The sequence below is a fragment of the Schistocerca nitens genome, chromosome 2 (assembly GCF_023898315.1).
Source record: "Schistocerca nitens isolate TAMUIC-IGC-003100 chromosome 2, iqSchNite1.1, whole genome shotgun sequence".
Classification (NCBI taxonomy): domain Eukaryota; kingdom Metazoa; phylum Arthropoda; class Insecta; order Orthoptera; family Acrididae; genus Schistocerca; species Schistocerca nitens.
This window is the reverse complement of record NC_064615.1, coordinates 842,480,748-842,507,778: the sequence shown is the minus strand read 5'-3', so window position 1 is coordinate 842,507,778 and position 27,031 is coordinate 842,480,748.

Genomic DNA, 27,031 nt, shown 5'->3' with positions numbered 1-27,031 from the left:
TGTGTGTAATTCTCATTATGTTCAATAAAGAATTTTTGAAGAAAAATGCGGTGTAGTACTTTATATGCAACCCACGTATTTGGGGTGGCCTGTCTTAGTTGATTTACCACCTATACCGTCTCCTCTATTGCGATGAAGAATTAAATACTTTTTTTTGCTGAAATAAGTATTTCATTGTTAGCTGGAAGAGACGAGAAAGTGAATTTGAGCGAAGAAAACAGTTTACGAATATACACGTATATTTGAAACCCGTTTTTTTATTATTCTTAAATAAATATTTCACTATCTACCACGAAAGAGGATGGACAAATCGTTCAAATAGCTCTGAGCACTATGGGACTTAACATCTGAGGTCATCAGTCCCCTAGAACTTAGAACTACTTAAACCTAACTAACCTAAGGACATCACACACATCCATGTCGCCCGAGCCCAGAACCGCTCGGCCCCACCGGCTGGCTAGAGTATGGACATAAAAGAGAACTATACACGTATATAAGCTGGCAAATAGCGTTCACATGCCAGCAGCATCTTCTACGAGGTCGCGCTGAAAAGTAGTGCCTCCGAATCTTTTATATGAAAACTCTTAACAGCTTTTTATATAAAAGAAACGTTGTTACCATTTTACACTCTTATTCTTAATATCCACATATTTATTTCTCAACATAATCACCACATTGACAACGAATTCATTTCTCCCAACGAGACACCAGTTTTTTGATAACGTCACTGCAGAATATTTGTTGACGGAGCTGCAACCTCATCTCTGCTTGCAATTTCACAACGATAAAAAAGTCCTCGAAGGCGTTCTTTAAGTTTTGTAAATAGGTGAATATCGGAGTGGGCGAAGTCGGGCTGTACGGGGGATGATCGATGAGAGTGAACCGAAGGCGTTGGATTGATGCAGAAGTCGCAGCGCTCGTGTGTGGTCTGCTATTATCTTGCTGAAGGAGAGGTGCTCCAACTGTGGACGAATATTTCGAACTCCTGCTCTCAGTCTTCTGAGGTTCTGGTTTTCGAACCGCTATAGTTACGTTACTCACCGCCATGTTACAGGATGCAGTTCGGAGCCCTCTATTGGAGGAGGGTTTCTGCTTGTGTCAGCGAAGCTGAGAGTACTGTGCGTGACTAGTAATACCTCAACCGATATTGAGATTAAGAATATGAAAATTCAGTGGTATTACTTCTCAGTATGCTCTCGTATACAGAGTGGTCTGTTGATCGTGACCGGGCCAAATATCTCACGAAACAAGCGTCAAACGAAAAAACTGCAAAGAACGAAACTTGTCTAGCTTGAAGGGGGAAACCAGATGGCGCTATGGTTGGCCCGCTAGATAGCGCTGCCATAGGTCAAATGGATAACAACTGCGTTTTTTTAATAGGAACCCCCATTTTTTATTACACATTCATGTAGTACGTAAAGAAATATGAATGTTTTAGTTGTACCGCTGTTGGTGAATGACGCTTCGTCGCTAAATAGAACGCGTGCAAAAAATCTGCCATCGTCCCGTAATTTCTCTTGTGCCCAGGGGCAGAACTGTACACGACGTTCAAAGTCGTCGCCATGCAATTCCTGGTGCATAGAAATATGGTACGGCTGCAATCGATGTTGATGTAGCATTCTCAACACCGACGTTTTTGAGATTCTCGATTCTCGCGCAATTTGTCTACTACTGATGTGCGGATTACCCGCGACAGCAGCTAAAACACCTATTTGGGTATCATCATTTGTTGCAGGTCGTAGCTGACGTTTCACATGTGGCTGAACACTTCCTGTTTCCTTAAATAACGTAACTATCCGGCGAACGGTCCGGGCACTTGGATGATGTCGTCCAGGATACCGAGCAGCATACATAGCACACGCCCGTTGGCCATTTTGATCACAATAGGCATACATCAACACGATATCGACCTTTTCCGCAATTGGTAAACGGTCCATTTAAACACGGATAATGTATCATAAAGCAAATACCGTCCGCACTGGCGAAATATTAGGTGATACCGCGTACTTATTTGTTTGTGACTATTACAGCGCCATCTATCACAAAGCGAAAAAAGTGGTCCAGGTAAAACATTCATATTTCATTACGTACTAGACGAATATGTAATGAAAAATGGGGGTTCCTATTTAAAAAAATCGCAGCTGATATCCGTTTGACCTAGCGGGCCAACCATAGCGCCATCTGGTTTCCCCCTTCGAGCTACACGAATTTCGTTCTTTGTAGTTTTTTCGTTTGATGCTTATTTCGTGATGTATTTGGCCCGGTCACCATCAATGGACCACCCTGTATACGGTCTACTGATTCCGCAGCATATGCCAAGATGTTTACCAATAACATAAACGTAATCGTCTAATTATATGCTATTCATAATTTACTTACAGGTGTTCCTCCATATTTTTTTCCTTCCTCTGGGTTCTCACTTAGTTCTCGTGATCAGAATGCGACAGGTGACCACGGAAACCGCTAAACTGATTGTGAAATAAAGATGAATGCTTCTCAAAACATACTATTTTTTGGAAGCATTTTAGTATAAGCTTGCTGTGCCTTTCGCAAGACGTTTAGGCCACTTCGTATAATCACTCCTCAAACATAACGACATCGTTAATTTTATCGCATCTGGAGCCAGACAGAGCAACTACTTCGTCTTTAATGGCCATCATGTCGATCTGATGTGAAACCGTAATGCACCCTCCACCATTCCAATACAATACTGAGAAAATATTAATGCCATTAAGCCCGCATAATTTCTACAGTTCTTGCAAGTCGTATAGAGCCTTTTCTGGCTTCATATATGGAATGGCTGCCCGATCGGATTTTTTGGAAAGAAGTTCGTTAGCTTCATTCCCTGCTGATTCACTTTCTCAAAGCGAATATTTTTTTCTTTGTTACTATTTCATGCTTAATATTGGTGAGCGCACGGCAGATTGCACTTTCGTTATAAAAAGCGGAAGAGGGACAATGGCAGGGAAGTTACACAGAGCGGCTAATCCATTTGCTGCCATTCGCTAAGGGGGCGACAAGCAAAACACCGCCACGCCGTGGCATGCGACAGTCGCTTCCTCGATAATCATCCACGGCACAAAACATCCAGGTGGGTGCCGCCGTTCCTGATACAGCGCAAAGTAACGACCAGTACGATGGCCTGTGTGGTGGCGGGGACCCCAGTGCGGACCCGCCTCGATGCTTCTACCACTCTATGAAATTCAGGGAGGCTTAAATGACGGCGATAGTATTAACGCTGAAGTTAAAATCTTCTAGGTTATTAGGCCGCGTCATATTTCTACTAAAATGATCGACGTTTCGACCCCTATGCTGGGATCTTCCTCAGGATCTTATGGTGTCCACTACTGCTAAAACAGCAGTAGTGGACACTATAAGATCCTGTGGTAGATCCCAGCAGAGGGGTCGAAACGTCGGCCATTTTAGTAAAAATATGACGCAGGCTAATACCCCGGAATATTTTAAATTCAGTGACAACGGCCACGAAAGCCTGCAGAATTACATAGTATTAACGCTGTCTTACAGAAGACGGTCGATATAATGACACATCATCTCATATTGTACAAAATACAACACAAGGAATACCATATCATATACTTGATTAGGTACAGAACAGAAAAACAGAAGTAATGGGGTACAGCAGAAATGATTTTACCGATAAATGTATCCTTGAAAATGGGTCTCACGAGTTGACGAAGTGAAGGAATTCGGATACCTTAGGAGCAAAAGAACGGGTGACAAAGAAAGACAGCATTCCCTGCCCTAATAAGTTTACTTCTGTCAAATGTACTGCAAAGGCTACAAGTTGGGATAGACATATTTAGAAAGTACGCTCGCAGCACAGCGTTGTATCGCAGTGGATCATGGACTGCGATATATTCGAAAAAGAAGAGAATATAAGCGTCTGATATGTGGTGTTACACAAGGAAGCAGAAAATTAAATGGACTGATATGGGGTGGTCATCTCAAAATCGGAGAGGAAGCGATTGTGCAGAAAACACTAGAAGACGTGACAGGACGATAAGACATGTCTTAAGGTATCAGCGAATAACTTGCGAGCTACTAGAGGGGGAAAAATTTTGGTTAAAACGAGGTTGGAATACATGTGACAAATAAGTGGGGCGTTGGATGCAAGTACTTTTACGCGCAGAGATGATACAATTGTGTGATGTAACCATCCACCATCTTCTCGAAAAACCGTCCATGTGGTGCTGAAACTGTCCATATATCTGTGATAAAATATCGATGCGCCGAAGTTTGATGTACTGCAACAGTCCTTCTTTGAATAAAACTTAAATTGGAACGACAGACATAGATTTTTGGGAAAGGATAGCCAAAGACTGTGTTTTATTGGCAGAATACTCGGAAGATGCAACAGAACTACCAAAGGGATTATTACTATTAAAAACAGTCTTGATCACGATTTATTTAACAAGGTGACCGGTTTCGACCACTACTGTGGTCATCTTCAGACCATTGAGTAGGAACCTCTTTCTGTTGGATGTTATTCTCCAACAGAGAGAGGTTCCTACTCAATGGTCTGAAGATGACCACAGTAGTGGTCGAAACCGGTCACCTTGTTAAATAAATCGTGATCAAGACTGTTTTTAATAGTAATTATTTATAAGACATTGATCACTGCTGTTCCCGTAATGCATTCAAAAGTAAACCAAAGGGATTGCCCACACTATTTTTTTTTCGTTCTGATGTGGTCGAGCCGTTCTACGCGCTTCAGTCCGCAACCACGCGCCTGCTACGATCGCAGGTTCGAATGCTGCCTCGGGCATGGACATGTGTGATGTCCTTAGGTTGGTTAGGTTTAAGTAGTTCTAGGTCTAGGGAACTGATGACCTTAGATGTTAAGTCCCATAGTGCTTGGAGCCATTCTCTTGTCCGTCCTTTGCTAGAATACTGCTGTGCGTTATGGGATCTTTACCAGATAGAACTGACAGAATATATACAAAAAGTCGTAAGAAGGGTAGCTTTGTATTGTATTGTAGCGGAGAAGGCGTTACGGATACGATGAGCGAGTCGTGGTGGCAAACATTAAAACAAATACGTTTTCCATTGGGCTTAAACAGTTTCACGAAATTTACATCACGAACTTTCTCCTCCGAATGTGAAAATATTTTACTGTCGCCGTCCTAAATATGGAGAAATGACAATGGAAATAAAATAAGAGGAATCAGAGATTTGAGTGTTCACCTTTCCCAGGCGCTGTTAGAGAGTACAACTGTAGAGAAATGGTTTGAAGGTGGTCCGAAGAAATCTATGCCAGTCACTTAGGTGTGAACTGCAGTGTAATCATGTAGATGTGGATGCAAATGTAGATGTTAAGTCTGAAACCATAAACAGTTACTGTGGTGCTGTGGTTACAGTCTGAAGACTGGTTTGATGCACCTCTCCGCGAATGTCTAACCGGCAAAAGTGTGTGCGTAACTGCAACCCACATTAATTTGAACCTACATACTGTATTAAAAATCTTTGTCTCCCCCTAAATTGTGTACACTGCGCACTTCACTCCATTACCAAACTAACCATTCCTTGATGCCTATCAACAGATTTCTTCTTTAGTTAGTTTGTGCAATAAACTTCCTTTCTCCACAAATCAGTTCAGAAGCTGTTCATGACTTATTTGAGTAACAAGCGTAACCCTCATCATTCTTCTGCAGCTTCTCAGCTTGCCTCACTATTTACTGTACAAGGCTACGGTTCAGGGTTATATCTTCACAATTGTCTTCCTAACGTTTCAATTTATATTCGACCTTAAAAAAATCCTTTTTTCAGAAATGCTAGTCTAGCTGTTTCCATTTGCACTTCATACCATTCGCATTTCAGCCACAGTCAGTATTTTCTGACCAAATACTGAAACTACGTTTAGAAATACTTAGAAAATAGATTAAGGAAAGGCAAACGGCCGTTTCTGGCATTTGTAGACTTAAAGAAAGCTTTTGACAATGTGGACTGGAATACTCTCTTTAAAATTCTAAAGGTGGCATCGTAAAATACAGGGAGCGGAAGGCTATTTATAATTTCTACAGAAACCAGATAGCAGTTATAAGAGTTGGGGGACATGAAAGGGAAGCAGTGGTTGGGAAGGGAGTGAGACAGGGTTGTAGTCTCTCCCCGATGTTATTCAATCTGTATATTGAGCAAGCAGTAAAGGAAACAAAAGAAAAATTCGGAGTAGGTATTAAAACCCATGAAGAAGAAAAAAAAACTTTGAGGTTTGCCGATGACATTGTAATTCTGTCAGAGACAGCAAAGGACTTGGAAGAGCAGTTGAACGGAATGGACAGTGTCTTGAAAGGAGGATATAAGATGAACATCAACAAAAGCAAAACGAGGATAATAGAATGTAGTCGAATTAAGTCGGGTGATGCTGAGGGAATTAGATTAGGAAATGAGACACTTAAAGTAGTAAAGGAGTTTTTCTACTTGGGGAGCAAAATAACTGATAATGGTCGAAGTAGAGAGGATATAGAATGTAGAGTGGCCATGGATAGGAAAGCCTTTCTGAAGAAGAGAAATTTGTTAACATCGAGTATAGATTTAAGTGTCAGAAATTCGTTTCTCAAAGTATGTAAGGAAGTGAAACATGGACGATAAATAGTTTGGACAAGAAGAGAATATAAGCTTTCGAAACGTGGTACTACAGATTAACGCTGAAGATTAGATGGGTAGATCACATAACTAATGAGGAGGTATTGAATAGAATTGGAGAGAAGAGGAGTTTGTGGCACAACTTGACCAGAAGAAGGGGTCGGTTGGTAAGACGTGTTCTGAGGCATCAAGGGATCACCAATTTAGTACTGGAGGGCAGCGTGGAGGGTAAAAATCGTAGAGGGAGACCAAGAGATGAATACATTATGCAGATTCAGAAGGATGTAGGTTGCAGTAGGTACAGCGAGATGAAGAAGCTTGCACAGAATAGAGTAGCATGGAGAGCCGCATCAAACCAGTCTCAGGACTGAAGACCACAACAACAACAGCAAATGTTTAGTGGCTCATTTCCTAATCTAATTCTATCATAATTACCTGATTTAATTCGACTACATTCCATTTCCGTTGTTTTACTGTTTTTGATGTTCGTCTTACGGCCTTCTTTTAAAACCTTATCCGTTTTGTTTAACTGTTCTTCCGAGTACTTTGCTGACTCTGACAGAACTGCAATGTCATCGACAAACTTTAAACTTTCTAAGTTTCTCCTCTATTTCCTTTAGTGACTGATCAATATACAGATTGAATAACGTCAGGAATAGACAACAGTCCTGACCTACTATTAATCTTTCTTGCCTTTCGAGTCGAATGGCTTCCTTTCGCTCTCTATATTTTTACCCCTGCTACCTCCACAATTTCAAAGACTGTAGTCCAATAAACGTTTTCAAAAGCTTTTTCTAAACCTTTAAATACTATAAATCTAGGTTTGCTTTCTTTAACCAACTCCTAAAGAAATTCATGAGTCAGTATTGCCTCGCTCAATCCTAAATTCCTCCGGAATCCAAATTGATTTGTCCTCCTGTACCAGTTTTTCGTTGTTCTGTGAATAATTTGTGTCAGTATTTCGGGAGCATGTCTTACTAAATTGAGAGATCGGTAATATTCACACCTGTTAGCACCCAAATTTAATGAGACTGAAATTATTTCGTTCTTCTTGAAGTCTGAGGGTAGTTTGCCTCTCACATGTATCTTGCACACCATGTGGGATACTTTGTTGCGGTTGGTTCCTCCAAGCAACTCAATAATTCTAAGTGAATGTTGTCTACTGTATGGGCCCTGTTCCGACAAAGGTCTTTCAGAGGTCTGTCAAAATTCTTCTAGCTGTGTCACATTCCCCACGTCATTTTCACTTAGTTCCTCTTTCCTTTGCATAAAAATATCTTCACGTTTGTTTCCCTTGCATAGTCTGTAGAGATATTCTTAGTCATATGTGTTCCTGCAGCCTTGAATTTATTATTTAGCCATACCTCCCTAGCCGTTTTGCCGTTTCTGTCAATTTCATTTTTTAGAAGTCTCTAGTTTCTTTTGCTTACCTCATTTGATGCATATTGAGGCTTCCTCCTTTCATCAATAAAATGCAAAATCTTGTCGGCTGCCAAGGACTGTTTTGAGCCTTGTCTATTTATCTATTTGAACCTACGCTACTACCTCCTATCTCTTAAAGCTACCGTTTAGTATTCTGTGGTATTTTCTTCTCCAATTTCCATCAATGTTTGGTTAATGTTTCCTATGAGATTCTCAACAACCTCTAGTTCTTTCGATTTATCCAGTTCCCATATCCTGAATTTCATGTCTTTGCACACTGTCTTCTGTTTTAACCTGCACTTCATAAAAAATGTGTTATGGGTAGTGTCCTCATATGACCCTGAAAATATTTTGCAGTTTGAAATGCGATTTAGAAGTCTCTTTTACCATTTTATCATATATCTGAAATCTTCCGTGTCTCCATTTCTCTTACACGTATAACACCTTTATGGTTTTTAAATTAAGTGTTATCAACGATTCAATTATGTTGTGTGAAACATTCCACAAGGTTGATTTCCCTTTTGTTTTTTCTTCCAGTCCACGTTCTCCTATTGTTTTTCCTTCACTTCCTTTTCGTATATCACATTCCAGTGTTCCTTCAAAATTTAAATTCTGATTCTCTTAACTATCTGAATAATTTCTTTTACATGATACATTTTTTTCAGTCTCTTTATCATCTGTGGAGCTACTTTGTATATAAAACAGTACTGTTGTGATGGTTGTTGGCTTCTTTATCTACCTTAGCTACGAAAATGCGTCCATTATGTTGTCTGTAGCAGCTTACTCGCAGCCCTGTTTTCGTCAGTTTTGTTTTTTTCTGATGATTATGTCCTTCTGAGTAGCCCCGCCCAGAGATTCGAATGGGTATCTATTTCAAAAACAGGATTTTCTTTCACCCAATAGGATGCCATCATCATTAATTCATACAGCAGAACTGCATACTCTCTGGAAAAATAACAGTAGCACTTTCCTTCTGATTTCAACCGTTCGCTGTACCAATTTAACAAAGGTTACAAGGCCAGACCAGTGAATCCCCTAGACTGTTGCTGCTGGCAGTTACTAAAAAGTCTTCTGGCCATCTTCAGGAACCACAGGCTTATCTGGCCTCCCAGATACAACTCCATTGTGGTTCCACTTACAGTTCGGCTTTCTGCTTCACTGAAGTAAGCAAGCCGCCCCACCTCTGCTAGATCCATTGTTCGTGGGGAAAGGGAGGAATGGGTGGAGGTGATTTGTGGGTGTACCGGTGCGAAACTCAGTACATAGGGCTGCCACCACTGGGAGCAACGATAATTCATACCCAGCTGCCCATGGAATCGAATTGTGCTTGGATGACAAATAAAGGGTTCACCATTCGATGCTGCTTCAACTCTTTTTCACAGTTCACTAAATGTAGAGGCTGTCAAGTGGTTGAGTGACAGTCTCTCCGCAGATCATGACCACATATTTTCAGAGGATCAGAGATCTGAAGGACTCTGTAGCCAGTACAACAGTCACACACCCTCTCTATCGCAGTAGGTCAGAGCAGAATAGCCACCAAGCAGACTTCTTGAATTATAGCTTACTGGAGACCTCGAAGACAGGGCACAGCTTAACAGCGTTAAGACGTTAGAAAAGTAGCGTCTGTTCTCCAAATTCCTGGTACTGCTTTCGTGTTGCAATGAACATCAAAGCATCTCACCAGTGCCGGGCTGGCAGTGAGGAAAAGAATCTTGTAAGTTCTGTTCTCTTCGGAGGTTTCACTAGCGGATACGTATATAATAATACTGTACCAAGAAACCTGAAAGATGATGTGGTGCTAGACACTCCTGAGTCCAGTGCTGTCATTGAACACAGTACTGTTGGTGCTCCTCTCTCTGCTGCCACATGAAAGGAAGCCACAATAATAACTGCCGTGCTGATAGTTCCAGACGACATCATGTTGCCCGGGTGGAAATTTATCTTTTTGCAAACTGACCCATTTCCTGAGTATTCGTAGATGTTGTGGCTGTACGATTTTGCACGGCTGAGCGAATATGTCTGTTTTCATGGGGCACCAGCCACGTGCAGCTGATTAGAACCTGCGCTGGGTTGAATAAGATCCTCCTGAACCCATCGATTCTACCAGGTGATTATAATTAAAGTGCAGCTACTCAGCAGAGGTCCACTGACCTTCGGTATTATCGTACGGCGGTAAATATCTTAATGCATTAATGTGGACCCAATTTATGCCGGAAAAAAATTAGTTCCAATTGTAGCCACCAGGTGCACAACAGGCGCTGTGAGTGCATGAAAATTTATAGAAATGTTTCCATACGTAATGGATTAGGACTGGGACATGGGTAGAAAACGTCAAATAAATGAAAAAGGCACAACGTTGATTTTGTTATCGTCGTTTTCACATTTAGTTCTATTCGAGCACCGGAAACGTCGATGAGACGCTGTACAGCGCCAGATTTGCACCTAGTGGCCAAAATTGAAACCAATTTTTCCAGCGTAATCGGTTCCGCGTTAACGCAATTGGTTATCTATCAAGATTCGATAGCATACGATAATTGCAGCTAACAGTGGACCTCTGTGAGTAGCTGCACTTCAATTGTAACTGCCTGGTATATTCGAATGACTTTCGTGAGATCCCGATGAGCGCGAGCAGCAGCATCGTGGAATCATAAATCGATGTCACGATAGATGGCTCTCCAGCCGCTGTCGAATTCTTACTTGTGCTGGAACACGTTTATTTCTCTTACGCGAGACACTTCTCAAGATACTTCCAAATAATCAACCTTCAAATGCGATTTCAGAATTATAAATGCGCTACGTAGTCTTTCAGTACGCACAGAATGGAGTTACTCCTGCCTATTTGGTGCGGTTCTTCTACAATGCTAACCGTTTGTACGTCGAAGCTCGTGGTACACTGCACATCTGTTGAAGGTTATTTGTAAGCCGTCTCCGTGCTGTTGCAGTCTCATTGCTCGTCCTCCGCCCATTAGTCGTCTGTGCGCTCGAGGCAGGAAGAGGCAGCTGCCTCTCCAGTGACCTGATTGCTGACGACAGGCTGCAGAAAGTGACGCCGGCAGCGGGCAGGTGCGGAAGGGGGCGTGGCGCTTACACCGGCCATTAGCGCCGGCGGTCGCGTTCCCACGGAGACGAGACGGCCACTCCGCGTTGCCCGGTGACCCCGGCTGGCAGCGGGCAGAGGCGCACCCTCGCCCCCGTCACGCGCCGCCTGCTTTCCGGGAAGCGGCGGCCGCTCTGCTGCGCGAACTGGTTTACCGCGAGAGCGGCTGGCATACTAATCTGGTGATTAACGGCTGCCGGCAGCCCGGACAGAGTAGGTGGAGGCGGCCACTTCGACCTCCTTCTTCCTTGCTTTCTTGACCAATGCGACATTATTGATGCTGAAAATAGACTGGAGAAAATACAATGCCCGAAAAAAGCACATTAGTACACCCTTTTAGAGGTTCCCAGTTCACCCATTTATTGAGCAAACATTGTATATGGAGTACATGAAATGATTAGATTTACTGATCAGTAGCACAAGTGGTTCTGACCAATGATGAAACACCCATAGTACAATGTGGTGCAGCCTCCACAGGCGGCAGTGTAGACGCTGGCATCCAGTCGACCGTACAGATGGTGAACACTGTTATGAGATACGTTATGGCATGCCTGCTCGCCCTTTTCACGTAGTTCTGCAAGATTACTTGGTTGACAAGTCGTACGAGTCATTTCTCATAGCATCATATCACACATGCTCGATTGCAGCCAAGTCCAGAGATAGTGCTGGCTATGGAAGTTTCTGCAGTTCTTTCGGAGCACATTGAGTTTCAAGGGCAGTGTGTGGGCGAGTATTGTCCTGCTGGAACATCAAATCACTCTTCTGTTGCAACAAGATCAAAATAATGGATCTAACAACATTCTGCATGTACCGAAGGCTGGTAAACGTCCTCTCCAGAAACACCAAAGATGAACAAGAATCATGGCTTATCGCACCCCAGACCACGCCTGGGCTGAGGCCAGTGTGTCGACGAATGCGCCCTATGAGATAGTACTCACCAGGTCTACGTCCTATTCTCAAGCGACCATTACCCGCATGCACGTAGAATCTACCTTCATTGCTGAAGAGCACGACGTGCCATTCCATCTTCCAAGAAATCTTCTGATGGCACTGGTCTAGCCGTGGATGTCGATGCTGTGTCGTGAGTGGAAGACGGGGTAGAGCTGTGGGCCAGACACGAACTGAGCAACATAGACGGGGTCCAGATTAGTCCTCACTAATCCCAGCACACGAACTGAGCAACTTTCCCTTCAGGTAGAAGAGCGTAGACCTGGGGCTTCCCACCTAAAAGATGCGACCGGCAGCGCCTCCCTAGACCCAGTACGCTTGTTTCTGCTGCTTTGTTCGTGTCCGCCCGTGAAGGGCACGTAGTGGCGAGTTTCAGCATAAAGTTTTGTTAAACGCGTAGGAGAGTTATACTGAATATGGAGGTCAGTGTAAAGACAATGTTTAGTGAAAGTGGTCAGATATTCCTTGTTTCCAAAAATTTCACCTTTAAACTCTATAGCAGATGCTCTAAGAACAATTGCAATGCAAAAATTTTTACGTTAGGGAATGATCATGTTTTGTCGAGGTGCGACGGAAATCGTAGTCATGATCCATATTTACTGCAAGACTTGGGAAGAAAATCAGTGTCGAATTCAATAAAATCGAAACCTACATGTGATATGGACGAGCTACCGGCAAAACTCATTAATAAGGAGGTGGAGCAGCAGACCCATTTGCTCAACATCTTGACTCACGGAGATGTAACATACATGAAAAACAATATTGTCAGTACAAGGCTTAAGTGCCATCCGAAATTGCCAAAATCAGCAGAGGAGATACAGTTGGCGGTCAATTCTATTATCACGAAGACAATAAAAGATGAGGAATTTGTATTGAGAAATGATCCTGACTCAGGTTTGATAATTTTTTCAATGGAGTCAAATCTTCGTTATTTTTGTGAAAAGGACATAGTTCTGATGGATGGCACATTTGATTATGCTCCAAAATTTTTCTTGCAATTATTTACGACCCTTGGGTACAGCTGTGGGATGTATATTCCACTGGTTTTCTGTCTTTTGAAAGATAAAAAGACGGCAACGTACGTCAGTGCTCTGGATTCTGTTAAACGGGAATGTCTACACAAAGGAATGTGCTTCTAACCAAACATTTTCGTGGTTGATTTTGAGGCAGCAATCCATGGAGCTGTTAATTCAGTCTTTCCCGAGAGTGAAATAGTTGGCTGCCGGTTTCATCTGTCCCAAGCTTGGTAAGTTTTCTTTCTTTTTTCCATCTTGTTTTTATCTTATACTAACACGGTATAGTTTCGCTTGGGACTCTATGCAATGTTGACTGTTTTCCCTCCTGAAAAGACCACAGATTCTTTTCAGACGTTAAGGTCTACACATAGTTGTCTACAGTGTGTTATCGAACGATTATTTAAGACTGTTAACCAAATCACAGAAAACTGGATGATTGAGTTTATTTCTTTATTGACTTTCCACCACAGAATTGTAGCAACAAATCTTAAAAAGACGCCCATTCATCTTATTAAAAAGTACGGTATAATATTGGGTTTACATTCGACTTTAGTTACATGACACTAATAAAAGCCATTACTTCTGTATCTGTTATCAAATACTGATTGCCTGCGTCAGTAAATGTTACAATACACTGATTAGAGAATATTACGAGAAGTTTGTTAGTATTTATGGATGGCATTAAGTACTTAACTTCCATCAGTTTTGAAATGAATACCGTCTAGTGATAAATTGAAACAGCCTATATTTTCCATAAAACTTCTTTGCTCACGAAATTATGTGAATGAGTAAAAGTTGCATATTGGAAGAGCCATTCATTGGTGCTAATTACTAGCGAACCAGTTGTTCGATTTTTTTTCTCTCTCAGTTGTATTGAAAATTGTAGGTATTGAAATCTTTTTTTCTTCTTTCTTTAATAGGTGGCGTAAAATTCAGACACTTGGACTTGGCACAGTTTACAAGGATAAAGAGTATGAAAAAGGGAAATGGCTTCACTATTGCTTGTCTTCAACGTACGTAAAACATGAAGAGGTAGGAAATGCGTTTTGTGATCTTCTTGTTGTTGTGGTCTTCAGTCCTGAGACTGGTTTGATGCAGCTCTCCATGCTACTCTATCCTGTGCAAGCTTCTTCATCTCGCAGTACCTACTGCAACCTACATCCTTCTGAATCTGCTTAGTGTATTCATCTCTTGGTCTCCCTCTACGATTTTTACCCTCCGCGCTTCCCTCCAATACTAAACTAATAACCCTTTGATGCCTCAGAATATGTCCTACGAACCGATCCCTTCTTCAGTCAAGTTGTGCCACGGGCTCCTCTTCTCCCCAATTCCATTTAGTACCTCCTCATTAGTTATATGATCTACCCATCTAATCTTCAGCATTCTTCTGTAGCACCACATTTCGAAAGCTTCTATTCTCTTCTTGTCCAAACTATTTATCGTCCATGTTTCACTTCAATACATGGCTACACTCCACACAAATACTTTCAGAAATGACTTCCTGACACTTAAATCTATACTCGATGTTAACAAATTGCTCTTCTTCAGAAACGCTTTCCTTGCCATTGCCAGTCTACATTTTATATCCTCTCTACTTCGACCATCATCAGTTATTTTGCTCCCCAAATAGCAAAACTCCTTTACTACTTTAAGTGTCTCATTTCCTAATCTAATTCCCTCAGCATCACCCGACTTAATTCGACTACATTCCATTATCCTCGTTTTGCTTTTGTTGATGTTCGTCTTATATCCTCCTTTCAAGACGCTATCCATTCCATTCAACTGCTCTTCCAAGTCCTTTGTTGTCTCTGACAGAAGTACAATGTCATCGGCGAACCTCAAAGTTTTTATTTCTTCTCCGTGGATTTTAATACCTACTCCAAATTTTTCTTTTGTTTCCTTTACTGCTTGCTCAATATACAGATTGAATAACATCGGGGAGAGGCTACAACCCTGTCTTACTCCCTTCCCAACAACTGCTTACCTTTCATGTCCCTCGAATCTTATAACTGCCATCTGGTTTCTGTACAAATTGTAAATAACCCTTCGCTCCCTGTATTTTACCCCTGCCACCTTTAGAATTTGAAAGAGAGTTTTCCAGTCAACATTGTCAAAAGCGTTCTCTAAGTCTACAAATGCTAGAAACGTAGGTTTGCCTTTCCTTAATCTTTCTTCTAAGATAAGTCGTAAGGTCAGTATTGCCTCACGTGTTCCAGTATTTCTACGGAATCCAAACTGATCTTCCCCGAGGTCGTCTTCTACCAGTTTTTCCATTCGTCTGTAAAGAATTCGTGTCAGTATTTTGCAGCTGTGACTTATTAAACTGATTGTTCGGTAATTTTCACATCTGTCAACACCTGCTTGCTTTGGGATTGGAATTATTATATTTTTCTTGAAGTCCGAGGGTATTTCGCCTGTTTCATACATCTTGCTCACCAGATGGTAGATTTTAGTCAGGACTGTCTCTCCCAAGGCCGTCAGTAGTTCCAATGGAATGTTGTCTACTCCGAGGGCCTTGTTTCGACTCAGGTCTTCCAGTGCTTTGTCAAACTCTTCACGCAGTATCGTATCTCCCATTTCATCTTCATCTACATCCTCTTCCATTTCCATAATATTGTCCTCAAGTACATCGCCCTTGTATAGACCCTCTATATACTCCTTCCACCTTTCTGCTTTCCCTTCTTTGCTTGGAACTGGGTTTCCATCTGAGCTCTTGATGTTCATACAAGTGGTTCTCTTATCTCCAAAGGTCTCTTTAATTTTCCTGTAGGCGGTATCTATCTTACCCCTAGTGAGATAAGCCTCTACATCTTTACATTTGTCCTCTAGCCATCCCTGCTTAGCCGTTTTGCACTTCCTGTCGATCTCATTTTTGAGACGTTTGTATTCCTTTTTGCCGGCTTCATTTACTGCATCTTTATATTTCTCCTTTCATCAATTAAATTCAATATTTCTTCTGTTACCCAAGGATTTCTACTAGCCCTCGTCTTTTTACCTACTTGATCCTCTGCTGCCTTCACTATTTCATCCCTCAAAGCCACCCATTCTTCTTCTACTGTATTTCTTTTCCCCATTCCTGTCAATTGTTCCCTTATGCTCTCCCTGAAACTCTGTACAACCTCTGGTTCTTTCAGTTTATCCAGGTCCCATCTCCTTAAGTTCCCACCTTCTTGCAGTTTCTTCAGTTTTAATCTACAGGTCATAACCAATAGATTGTGGTCAGAGTCCACATCTGCCCCTGGAAATGTCTTACAATGTAAAACCTGGTTTCTAAATCTCTGTCTTACCATTATATAATCTATCTGATACCTTTTAGTATCTCCAGGGTTCTTCCATGTATACAACCTTCTTTCATGATTCTTAAACCAGCTGTTAGCTATGATTAAGTTGTGCTCTGTGCAAAATTCTACCAGGCGGCTTCCTCTTTCATTTCTTAGCCCCAATCCATATTCACCTACTACGTTTCCTTCTCTCCCTTTTCCTACTACCGAATTCCAGTCACCCATGATTACTAAATTTTCATCACCCTTCACTATCTGAATAATTTCTTTTATTTCATCATACATTTCTTCAATTTCTTCGTCATCTGCAGAGCTAGTTGGCATATAAACTTGTACTACTGTAGTAGGTGTGGGCTTCGTATCTATCTTGGCCACAATAATGCGTTCACTATGCTGTTTGTAGTAGCTTACCCGCATTCCTATTTTCCTATTCATTATTAAACCTACTCCTGCATTACCCCTAATTGAATTTGTATTTATAACCCTGTAGTCACCTGACCAGAAGTCTTGTTCCTCCTGCCACCGAACTTCACTAATTCCCACTATATCTAACTTTAACCTATCCATTTCCCTTTTTAAATTTTCTAACCTACCTGCCCGATTAAGTGATCTGACATTCCACGCTCCGATCCGTAGAACGCCAGTTTTCTTTCTCCTGATAACGACATCCTCTTGAGTAGTCCCCGCCCGGAGATCCGAATGGGGGACTATTTTACCTCCGGAATATTTTACCCAAGAGGACGCCATCATCATTTAATCATACAGTAAAGCTGCATGCCCTCGGGAAAAATTACGGCCGCAGTTTCCCCTTGCTTTCAGCCGTTCGCACAGCAAGGCCGTTTTGGTTATTGTTACAAGGCCAGATCAGTCAATCATCCAGACTGTTGCCCTTGCAACTACTGAAAAGGTTGCTGCCCCTCTTCAGGATCCTCACGTTTGTCTGGCCTCACAACAGATACCCCTCCGTTGTGGTTGCACCTACGGTACGGCTATCTGTATCGCTGAGGCACGCAAGCCTCCCCACCAACGGCAAGGTCCATGGTTCATGGGGGGTTTGTGATCTTGTGCCAGAAAATTCATTACTGTCGCAGTTCTCCGACTAATTATTGTAAAATTATATTGCTGAGGATAATGCATCTTTCTCGCTTTCTATTTGGGCAGACGAATCCTCTGCACTTTGGAGAACGACGAACGCATGCGAGAGCTTCCACTGTCGTTTTAATTCATCTTTTGAATCAACTCATCCTAACATTTATAATTTTGTGAGCCCTTTGGGAAGAGTGCAGACACTTACATTCGACTGAATAGTGTTGGCTATAATTTCTTACCAAAAACGGACAAGAGAACCAGAGAGAGATAAATACTGATCGATAGAAAAATTTTGCAATTGAGAAATGGCGAAATTGACTGTTTGCACTTTTTAAAGTGTTTTTCCTAGAAAATTTAATTGTATTCTATATGTTCAATAAATTTCCTGAATAAAAGTATTTGCAACATGTGTATTTGTTTCCATAATTTCAATAAATTCCCTAAATAATAGTATTTGCAACATGTGTATTTGTTTCCATAAGTTCAATAAATTCCCTGAATAAAAGTATTTGCAACATGTGTATTTGTTTCCATAATTTCAATAAATTCCCTAAATAATAGTATTTGCAACATGTGTATTTGTTTCCGTAAGTTCAATAAATTCCCTGAATAAAAGTATTTGCAAAGGAACCTGCAGGTGCGCAGGTGAAAGTTGCTCAGTTCGTGTGTTGCTCAGTTCATGTATTGGCGGTCAGGACCGTTTGGAGTTGCTCAGTTTGTGTGTTGAGCAGGTAAATGTTGTTCATTTTGTGTGAGCCGGAGTTGTGCGAGCCTGCAGTCCCACAGCTAACAATCGGTTTGCAACAGTTCGTGTCGACATAAGCCCTCTGATCTGTGCCGTAGCAGCTGTATGATACGTCAATGCTGCCCTTACAATATGACGATCCTGGAAGGCATCTGTGAGAATATTCATGTGACCACAACTGACGCCGCGCGTCCTATTTGTGTGTCAATTCTCCGAAAGGACCATCCTGACACTCGGAAGGCCACAATTTCAGCCCTTTCAAACTCGCTCAGTTGGCTGTAGAATGCACCAGCGCATCTCAGTGGCAGGACTGACTGCTTGCTTTACATACACTCCTGGAAATTGAAATAAGAACACCGTGAATTCATTGTCCCAAGAAGGGGAAACTTTATCGACACATTCCTGGGGTCAGATACATCACATGATCACACTGACCGAACCACAGGCACATAGACACAGGCAACAGAGCATGCACAATGTCGGCACTAGTACAGTGTTATCCACCTTTCGCAGCAATGCAGGCTGCTATTCTCCCATGGAGACGATCGTAGAGATGCTGGATGTAGTCCTGTGGAACGGCTTGCCATGCCATTTCCACCTGGCGCCTCAGTTGGACCAGCGTTCGTGCTGGACGTGCAGACCGCGTGAGACGACGCTTCATCCAGTCCCAAACATGCTCAATGGGGGACAGATCCGGAGATCTTGCTGGCCAGGGTAGTTGACTTACACCTTCTAGAGCACGTTGGGTGGCACGGGATACATGCGGACGTGCATTGTCCTGTTGAAACAGCAAGTTCCCTTGCCGGTCTAGGAATGGTAGAACGATGGGTTCGATGACGGTTTGGATGTACCGTGCACTATTCAGTGTCCCCTCGACGATCACCAGTGGTGTACGGCCAGTGTAGGAGATCGCTAGCCACACCATGATGCCGGGTGTTGGCCCTGTGTGCCTCGGTCGTATGCAGTCCTGATTGTGGCGCTCACCTGCACGGCGCCAAACACGCATACGACCATCATTGGCACCAAGGCAGAAGCGACTCTCATCGCTGAAGACGACACGTCTCCATTCGTCCCTCCATTCACGCCTGTCGCGACACCACTGGAGGCGGGCTGCACGATGTTGAGGCGTGAGCGGAAGACGGCCTAACGGTGTGCTGGACCGTAGCCCTGCTTCATGGAGACGGTTGCGAATGGTCCTCGCCGATACCCCAGGAGCAACAGTGTCCCTAATTTGCTGGGAAGTGGCGGTGCGGTCCCCTACGGCACTGCGTAGGATCCTACGGTCTTGGCGTGCATCCGTGCGTCGCTGCGGTCCGGTCCCAGGTCGACGGGCACGTGCACCTTCCGCCGACCACTGGCGACAACATCGATGTACTGTGGAGACCTCACGCCCCACGTGTTGAGCAATTCGGCGGTACGTCCACCCGGCCTCCCGCATGCCCACTATACGCCCTCGCTCAAAGTCCGTCAACTCCACATACGGTTCACGTCCACGCTGTCGCGGCATGCTACCAGTGTTAAAGACTGCGATGGAGCTCCGTATGCCACGGCAAACTGGCTGACACTGACGGCGGCGGTGCACAAATGCTGCGCAGCTAGCGCCATTCGACGGCCAACACCGTGGCTCCTGGTGTGTCCGCTGTGCCGTGCGTGTGATCATTGCTTGTACAGCCCTCTCGCAGTGTTCGGAGCAAGTATGGTGCGTCTGACACACCGGTGTCAATGTGTTCTGTTTTCCATTTCCAGGAGTGTATTTGCACCACACCGAGCCTTCTGACTATTGAGCTAAAGGGTAGACACAGATCGCGATCTGGTAGCTATGCCACTATGCTATCTATTGGCGACCAACGTTGAAACCATTATCAGCACATCTGCTATCCCCTCTACTATCCCCCATGTGTCATCTGCCATCATCGGATCAAAATCGAAGTCGTTTTTCTAAGTATATTAATTTTTTTCTTCGGTAGTGCACTTTCTTCGAGGAGCGCTGGTATTGCAAGATATACTGAAGAACTCTGTGAAGTTCGGAAGGTAGCAGCTGAAGTATTGGCAGACGTGTAGCTGCGGTTTACCCCGGATAGCAAAGGCCGCAACATCGGATTCCGTTCCAGCACACAGTATTAATTTGCCATGAGGAAGTTTCAAACTACTGCGACATTAGGTGGCCTGTTCATTCTCAGAAATTATTAAAAAATTATCCTGAATGATTCATCGGTTTTCAAAACATAGTTATTGACTATGAGACCAAAAATACGGCTGGTAGATGAAAAGGCAGACACATTCGCCAAGTTTAAAACGCTCGCGTCGTGGCTTGCTTGCATGCTATATTGCAGGCCTGTGTTGGTACTCCGCAAGATGGCGGTAATACAGAAGGGGAGCTTTTGTGTATTAGAATATGCGAAGTGTCTGTCAGTTCATGCAGCATCCATTCGTGCGCATATACGGAAAAGCTGCAACAGGTCATCAGAGCATTTTGCGCTGTTTTCGCCAGTTTCGTGCTAATGGTTTTCTGTGTACAGGGAAATGCGTAGGGTGAAAAAATGGTTCAAATGGCTCTGAGCACTATGGGACTTAACATCTGAGGTCATCAGTCCCCTAGAATGGTGCAAATGGCTCTGAGCACTATGGGACTCAACATCAATGGTCATCAGTCCCCTAGAACTTAGAACTACTTGAACCTAACTAACCTAAGGACAACACACAACACCCATCATCACGAGGCAGAGAAAATCCCAGTCCCCTAGAACTTAGCTTAAACCTAACTAACGTGAGGACATCACACACATCCATGCCCGAGGCAGAATTCGAACTTGCGACCGTAGCGGTCGCGTTGTTCCAGACTGAAGCGCCTAGAACCGCTCGGCAGCAGCGGCCGGCGGGTAGGGTGACTGCCTGTGTCAGAGCAGACAGTGACAGGCTCCATGTACATGGAAGTCTTGCCACAACTGGTTGCTGAGTCCTCGACTTTAATCTTTCAACAGGACTGGGGTCCATCTCACTAACGCACAATTGTCTGCGCCTTTCTCAACGGTAGCCACATCGCTGGTTAGGGCGAGCTGGCCTGCGCGATGTTTCTCTGTTACCACGGTCCTCCAATCGCCAGATCTCACACTACGGAATTTCTTCCTGTGGTGCTATGTAAAGCACAAAATTTATGTACCCTCAATGCCAACAACGCTGCAAGAACGGCAGGAACGAATCACTTACGGTGAGCCGTTCGGGCTGAACCTTCAATTGATTTCGCCTCTCGTTGGCGATCTTTCTCTGGATAACTTTGGAAGTACGCCGGTGGTGTCATCGGTGGGGACAAAAGCCGCAAAGTAGGAAGGTTTTGGGCAGTGATCGTGGTGTGCGGAGTGAGTCGGCCGGGGGCGCAAGCGGTTTGGAGTTATGGATAGTACACGAGAGAACGTATCGGCTCCCGTTTAGGCACCGAGCCTGGTTTAGAACGTCAGCCCGCCCTGCAAGCGGTATCCGTGATTGGGCATGATATGATATTTTGGAAAACAAACCAGCGACTTGGAGGTTCTTTGGCCAGTTCGATGCTAGTAATGCAGTCCAGTCCGGTGGCCTGGAAGCTTAACGAGTAGAAGTGCGGCAGCCATCCTGTCCAAGTTAAGTAACTTCGTGAAGGTTCTTACCTCTCACTCTCCCCCAGCCCCCGCCCCCCCCCCCCCACCCCCTATGCCAGACCGGTAGGTTTCTGCAACCTCAGTGAATTTTGCCTAACTTAAGATTCGTATTTAGTTACTGTTCGTTTTTTTTTAATCTGCATTTTGCTGTCCACTGAACGACAGTGGCTTCATAATTAGAAGTAGCTACTTAAAAATCATTTGATTAAAATCAGATCAATGAATTTTGGCTGACTGTAACTGTTTAGTCACCGGGTGGTAATTCCTTTAAATTCTGTATTTAGCTGTCTATTCAATGGCAGTGGGCTCATAATCAATAACAGCTGTTTAAAAATCATTTGCACATAATCTGACAAGGGAATTTTGGTTAACTATAGCTAACTATTCAGTGATTGTTAAGTGTTTTCTTTTTTTTATCTATTTTTTATTCTGTACTTTTGCTGTCTGCTGACTGACAATGGGTTCGCAGCTAATGGCAACTATTTGAAAGTCAATTAGGAAAGAATGCTACTCAGTGAATCTTGCTAACTGTAGTTAATTGTTTTTAAAATCCTTTATGTTTAGTGTATAGTTACTGTACGTGTAAGTTGAAGGGGGGTCACTGGTGTCAGCTGCAATGGAACATTAAGCGGTATCATCGCCGGTGAGCGAGAATGTGTACCGGGCTGGAATTCGAACCCGGGATCGCCTGCTTACTTTTTTCCGTTATTGTTCGTTGTGTTTTCTCGTAGCGGACGCCACATAACATCCGTTGAATTCCGTTGTTGATCCCTTCACTCAGTTTTTTTTTTTTTTTTTTTTTTTTTTTTGTGTGTGTTACAGAGACCAGCCAGATTTTTGACCGAACACGCTGAGCTACCGTGCCGGCCAGGTTACTAGGCAGGGGCGGTAACCACTGCGGCATCCGGGACACAGCTTTATTGCAACTGCACGGACTATCTAGGTTCGTCTCAGACCGATCTACACTCCCACCGAGCGCCACCTACCCGCAGTCCCTGTCCATTATACTCCCGTTCGTTACTCAGAAATTCCCAGTGGAGGTCGGACGTATTTGTGCGTTCGCACTGAAGAGGGTAGATCCATTGCCCAGCTAGGCTTATCAGTTACATGAACAGACACCACTCACAGTTTTACTTCAATAAAGGCACACTCTGTATTTAAGATGACGAACGCTGAAGCAGTGGGGAGGGGGGGGGGAGGCTGTTCTTCCAGTAGGGTGACCCGATCCCAAATCTTACCACCCGAATTCCTAGTTATCAACTGGTAACCCAGAGCATGGTTATTTTCCTTTTCCTGGAATGACCCCGAGAGGGGCAGTGGCCATCGTTTCCCTTCTTGCATCAGCGTTCTCATTCACTATCTTAGTTACGTTAACTGTGACCTGTATTTGGTTAACTATGTATTGTTTTTCAGGTAGCAATCGTCAGCCTGCAAACCAGACCGTGCCCAGCCCAGGTGTACGTTATATGAAGAAATACCACCTTTTGTAACACCTTTTGTTCGAGTTACGAGTTAGGCAGAAATCGGGCGAGTGCGCAGTGCGTGAATTGGCTGCTCGTTTGCGCGGCGCCTTGGGAAAAGTTTTGGACCTCAGCCTCAGTTCCATTGATGAGGCAGGAGCTGTGCTCAGTGATGATTTGGCGGCGTTGGCAGGAGTGCGGGAAAATGTAAACTTCTTACGGGACAATCAGCGCATGTGCAACAAGGGTGTAGTATTCAAGCGCAGGCCACACATTAGGTGAATCGTCTTGGCGATTTAAAGCAGGCATCCGTAAGTCCCGCCGAAAGTGCGGCCGTTGATAGCTTAATTAATCAATTTAGGGAGCTATACGTAGATCTGAGTCTTCTCGCGTTAGTGGACCTAGCTAGTGTAAGCGGGAGGGACAATGGTTCAAAAGGTTCAAATGGCTCTGAGCACTATGGGACTTAACTTCTGAGGTCATCAGTCCCCTAGAACTTAGAACTACTTAAACCTAACTAACCTAAGGACACCACACACATCCATGCCCGAGGCAGGATTCGAACCTGCGACCTTAGCAGTCCCGCAGTTCCGGACTGCAGCGCCTAGAACCGCATGAGCACCGCGGCCGGCAAGCGAGAGGGACATGTAGGTGATAATCCGCGCAGACAGGATAGTGGGCAGGAAAACGAGGGACCAGTAAATGTGTTCTGTCTAAAGCTTTAGCTAGGTTGCGAAACCCCATTTTGCATTTGATACAGCGGACTAACTAACTAGCGTTCTACAGGGCAGATTGAACAGGCTGAATTTGTGTTATGGTTAACGGTTCGGTTTGATTTCTTGCTGATGCGTTGTGCATTTGAGTTTGTAACCCCTGCATGGAGACATACTTGTTCGGAGAGGAAATGTATAGACATTTGCACGGAGCCCAGGACACTGCAGGTAGTGGACAGGGTGTTCCAGAAGTAGGGACAACGGCCTGTCGACCGCTACATTCGACGTTCTCTGAGAAAGGTCAGAGCTCATTTGCTGCGCAAAGTTCCCTGTCCCCGCACCAGTTAGTAGTGTGCGTGGCTTTCTCCCAGTGTTCAGCACTGCGCTTAACCTCTGACTGGCAAGCAGTGTTCCGTGTTTAATGCTGAGATAACGGAGTTCACCGAGATCACCAGAGGGAAGCCTTTGCTGACTTGAGCATCAGCATATAGTGGACTATACAAAATAACAAGGCTCCGCTTACCGGCGTGGTGTAAACTTTAAAAAGAAGAAATGCAAAAGAAAACTATCCACTAAAAGTAATACAGTTTTAAGCGGCTCCGGAAAGGCTCAAAATCATGAAAAGTTCAATTTTTACTTTTTTGCGTTTTCTGAATCTGCAGACTATTACCTTTTAATAGATATATAATTTATTCAATTCCGAAGACTACAATTATTTTTAAATTTTTTTTGAAATGTGTTCTACATGGGTGTGACCCACTGTGGCGCTGTTAAACTGCTGTCAAATGGTGTTATTATTAACGTCCGTGTTCATCAGGTACATTTTAGTGATGTGAGATCAAGTATGTGTTGTGGCTAACCTGTGATGGTTCAATATATATCGCTGGTGTGATTGTCGATTGTTTCATGTTTATTTACTCTGTCGTTATCTCGAAAATATTCGTAATTAATTCTGTTTCTTGAGTCTCTGTTTTGTTGAAGTATAATAATGAGTAAAAGTAAAGTTATTAGAAATCCTCTGAAGGCTTTTAAGAAAAGGAGAAATGTTGGAAAGCCAAAGGTATGTGTTATTACTGTAAACAATAAAGACGATGAAAATCCCCAACATAGCTTGTGTCCCAACGAAGAAGACAGTTGGTGTAAATATAACAAAGGATTGCTAACTGGTGAAGTGTACACTCATAAGCATAGTCTGCCTCATGCAATAATGGAGGTGATAAAACCTATTTTCAGAGACTTAGCAGCACCTGAACTGTTGAAAAAGTGTATTCACGGAAAAACTCAAAACCCCAATGAAAGTGTAAATAGTGTTATATGTCGAGAATCCCCAAGACTGTATTTGTTGGAATAGAAACACTTCACTTTGGTGTGTATGATGCTGTTGCGACTTTCAATGATGGCAATATTGTAAGGTGCAAGATATTTAGAAATATGGGAATGAAGATAGGTTCTAACATGGTACGAGCGATGCTTGTTTTAGACAAGAACGCCTTCGTGCTGGAGACAGGGCTGTAAAGAGTCTAGAAATACAAGCAAGAGTAAACAGGAGGAGGAACAAGAGGAAGCTGGAGGAGGAGTTTGCAGAGGATGAAGATAATCCATCCTATGGACCTGGAATGCACTAAAAAGTTAATCCAATCTTTGTCGCTCGATTCCCAAAACTTTTATTTTCTCATACTAATTACATGTTTTCTAAGGATCTTCCAAACATATTTGTTTCAAACTTTCAGTAAATGTTACACAGTACCTTCTGCATAATTTAACACAGCCTTTTTCCAAAAAAACTGTATATTTTTGAATATATAAATAAAAAATTGCAAAAAATGTTGTGAATTTTCATTACAATTAAAAAAAATCATCTTTAATAACTGAACTAAAATTTTGTAAAATCCCTGTGTTAAGTTGTAGCCCATATTCCAATAAATAATCTGTAAAAGTTCAACTTCCTACCTCAAATATTTTGTGAGGAAAGATGTAATTTATAAGCGTTATTTTAACATTGCAAGTATAGGGCGTTCAGGAGCCCCTTAAGAGAAGGCAGCCATGTTTGTACTCCAGATGAAGCAGCAAATTAAGTGCAAAAACATTGTTTTAGCGCAAAGAAGAAGGGAAGCGGGAAAAAGAAACGGACGTTTCATCAGTTTACGTTGAAGGAGTAGGGCAGCTCTTCAATCGAGACTACGACCATCACACAGAAGTGCGAAACAATCCTAACATCGCATTAGGCGGAAATATATGGACACTTCGCAAGATCCCACCCATTCTGGAGGAATATTCTTCCAAGAAAATAATTGACTGATGGATGATGGTAGACATGTTTTACTTGCAGATGATAACAGGGGGCCGAATGACAGAATACTGGTGTTTGTCACCGAAAAGAGAAACGCATGCTTATCAAACTACAAATCATTTGCCGGCCGTGTGGCCGTGCGGTTCTAGGCGCTTCAGTCCGGAACCGCGTGACTGCTACGGTCGCAGGTTCGAATCCTGCCTCGGGCATGGGTGTGTGTGATGTCCTTAGGTTAGTTAGGTTTGAGAAGTTCTAAGTTATAGGGGACTGATGACCTTAGATGTTAAGTACCATAGTGCTCAGAGCCATTTGAACCAATCATTTGTAGTGGATGGAACGTACCCGAATTCGGGTAAGCAATTTGGTTGGTTGTTTATAGTTGAACTTGATAGTTTTGGAAGGAAACTTACACCATTTCAGTTGTTTACGCTTTGTTGCCAGGTAAAAAGCAGAGACATATAAACATTTTTTAAAGCTATTAAAGCTAACGTTCCTGGATGGAACCCTGCATCTCTAATAATGGACTTTGAAATTGCCATCGTCCAAGCAGCTAACAGTTTGTTTCCTGTATCAGAGCTTACTGGTTGCATTTATCATTTTAATCAATGTTTGTGAAAACAAGTTCAGTGTTGCGGCCTCGTTCCAACCCATAAGGAAAAAGAGGAAATACGCTGCCACGTAAGAATGTGTTCTGCTGTAGGACATATCCCTTGGAAATGATGGGTGATGGTTGAC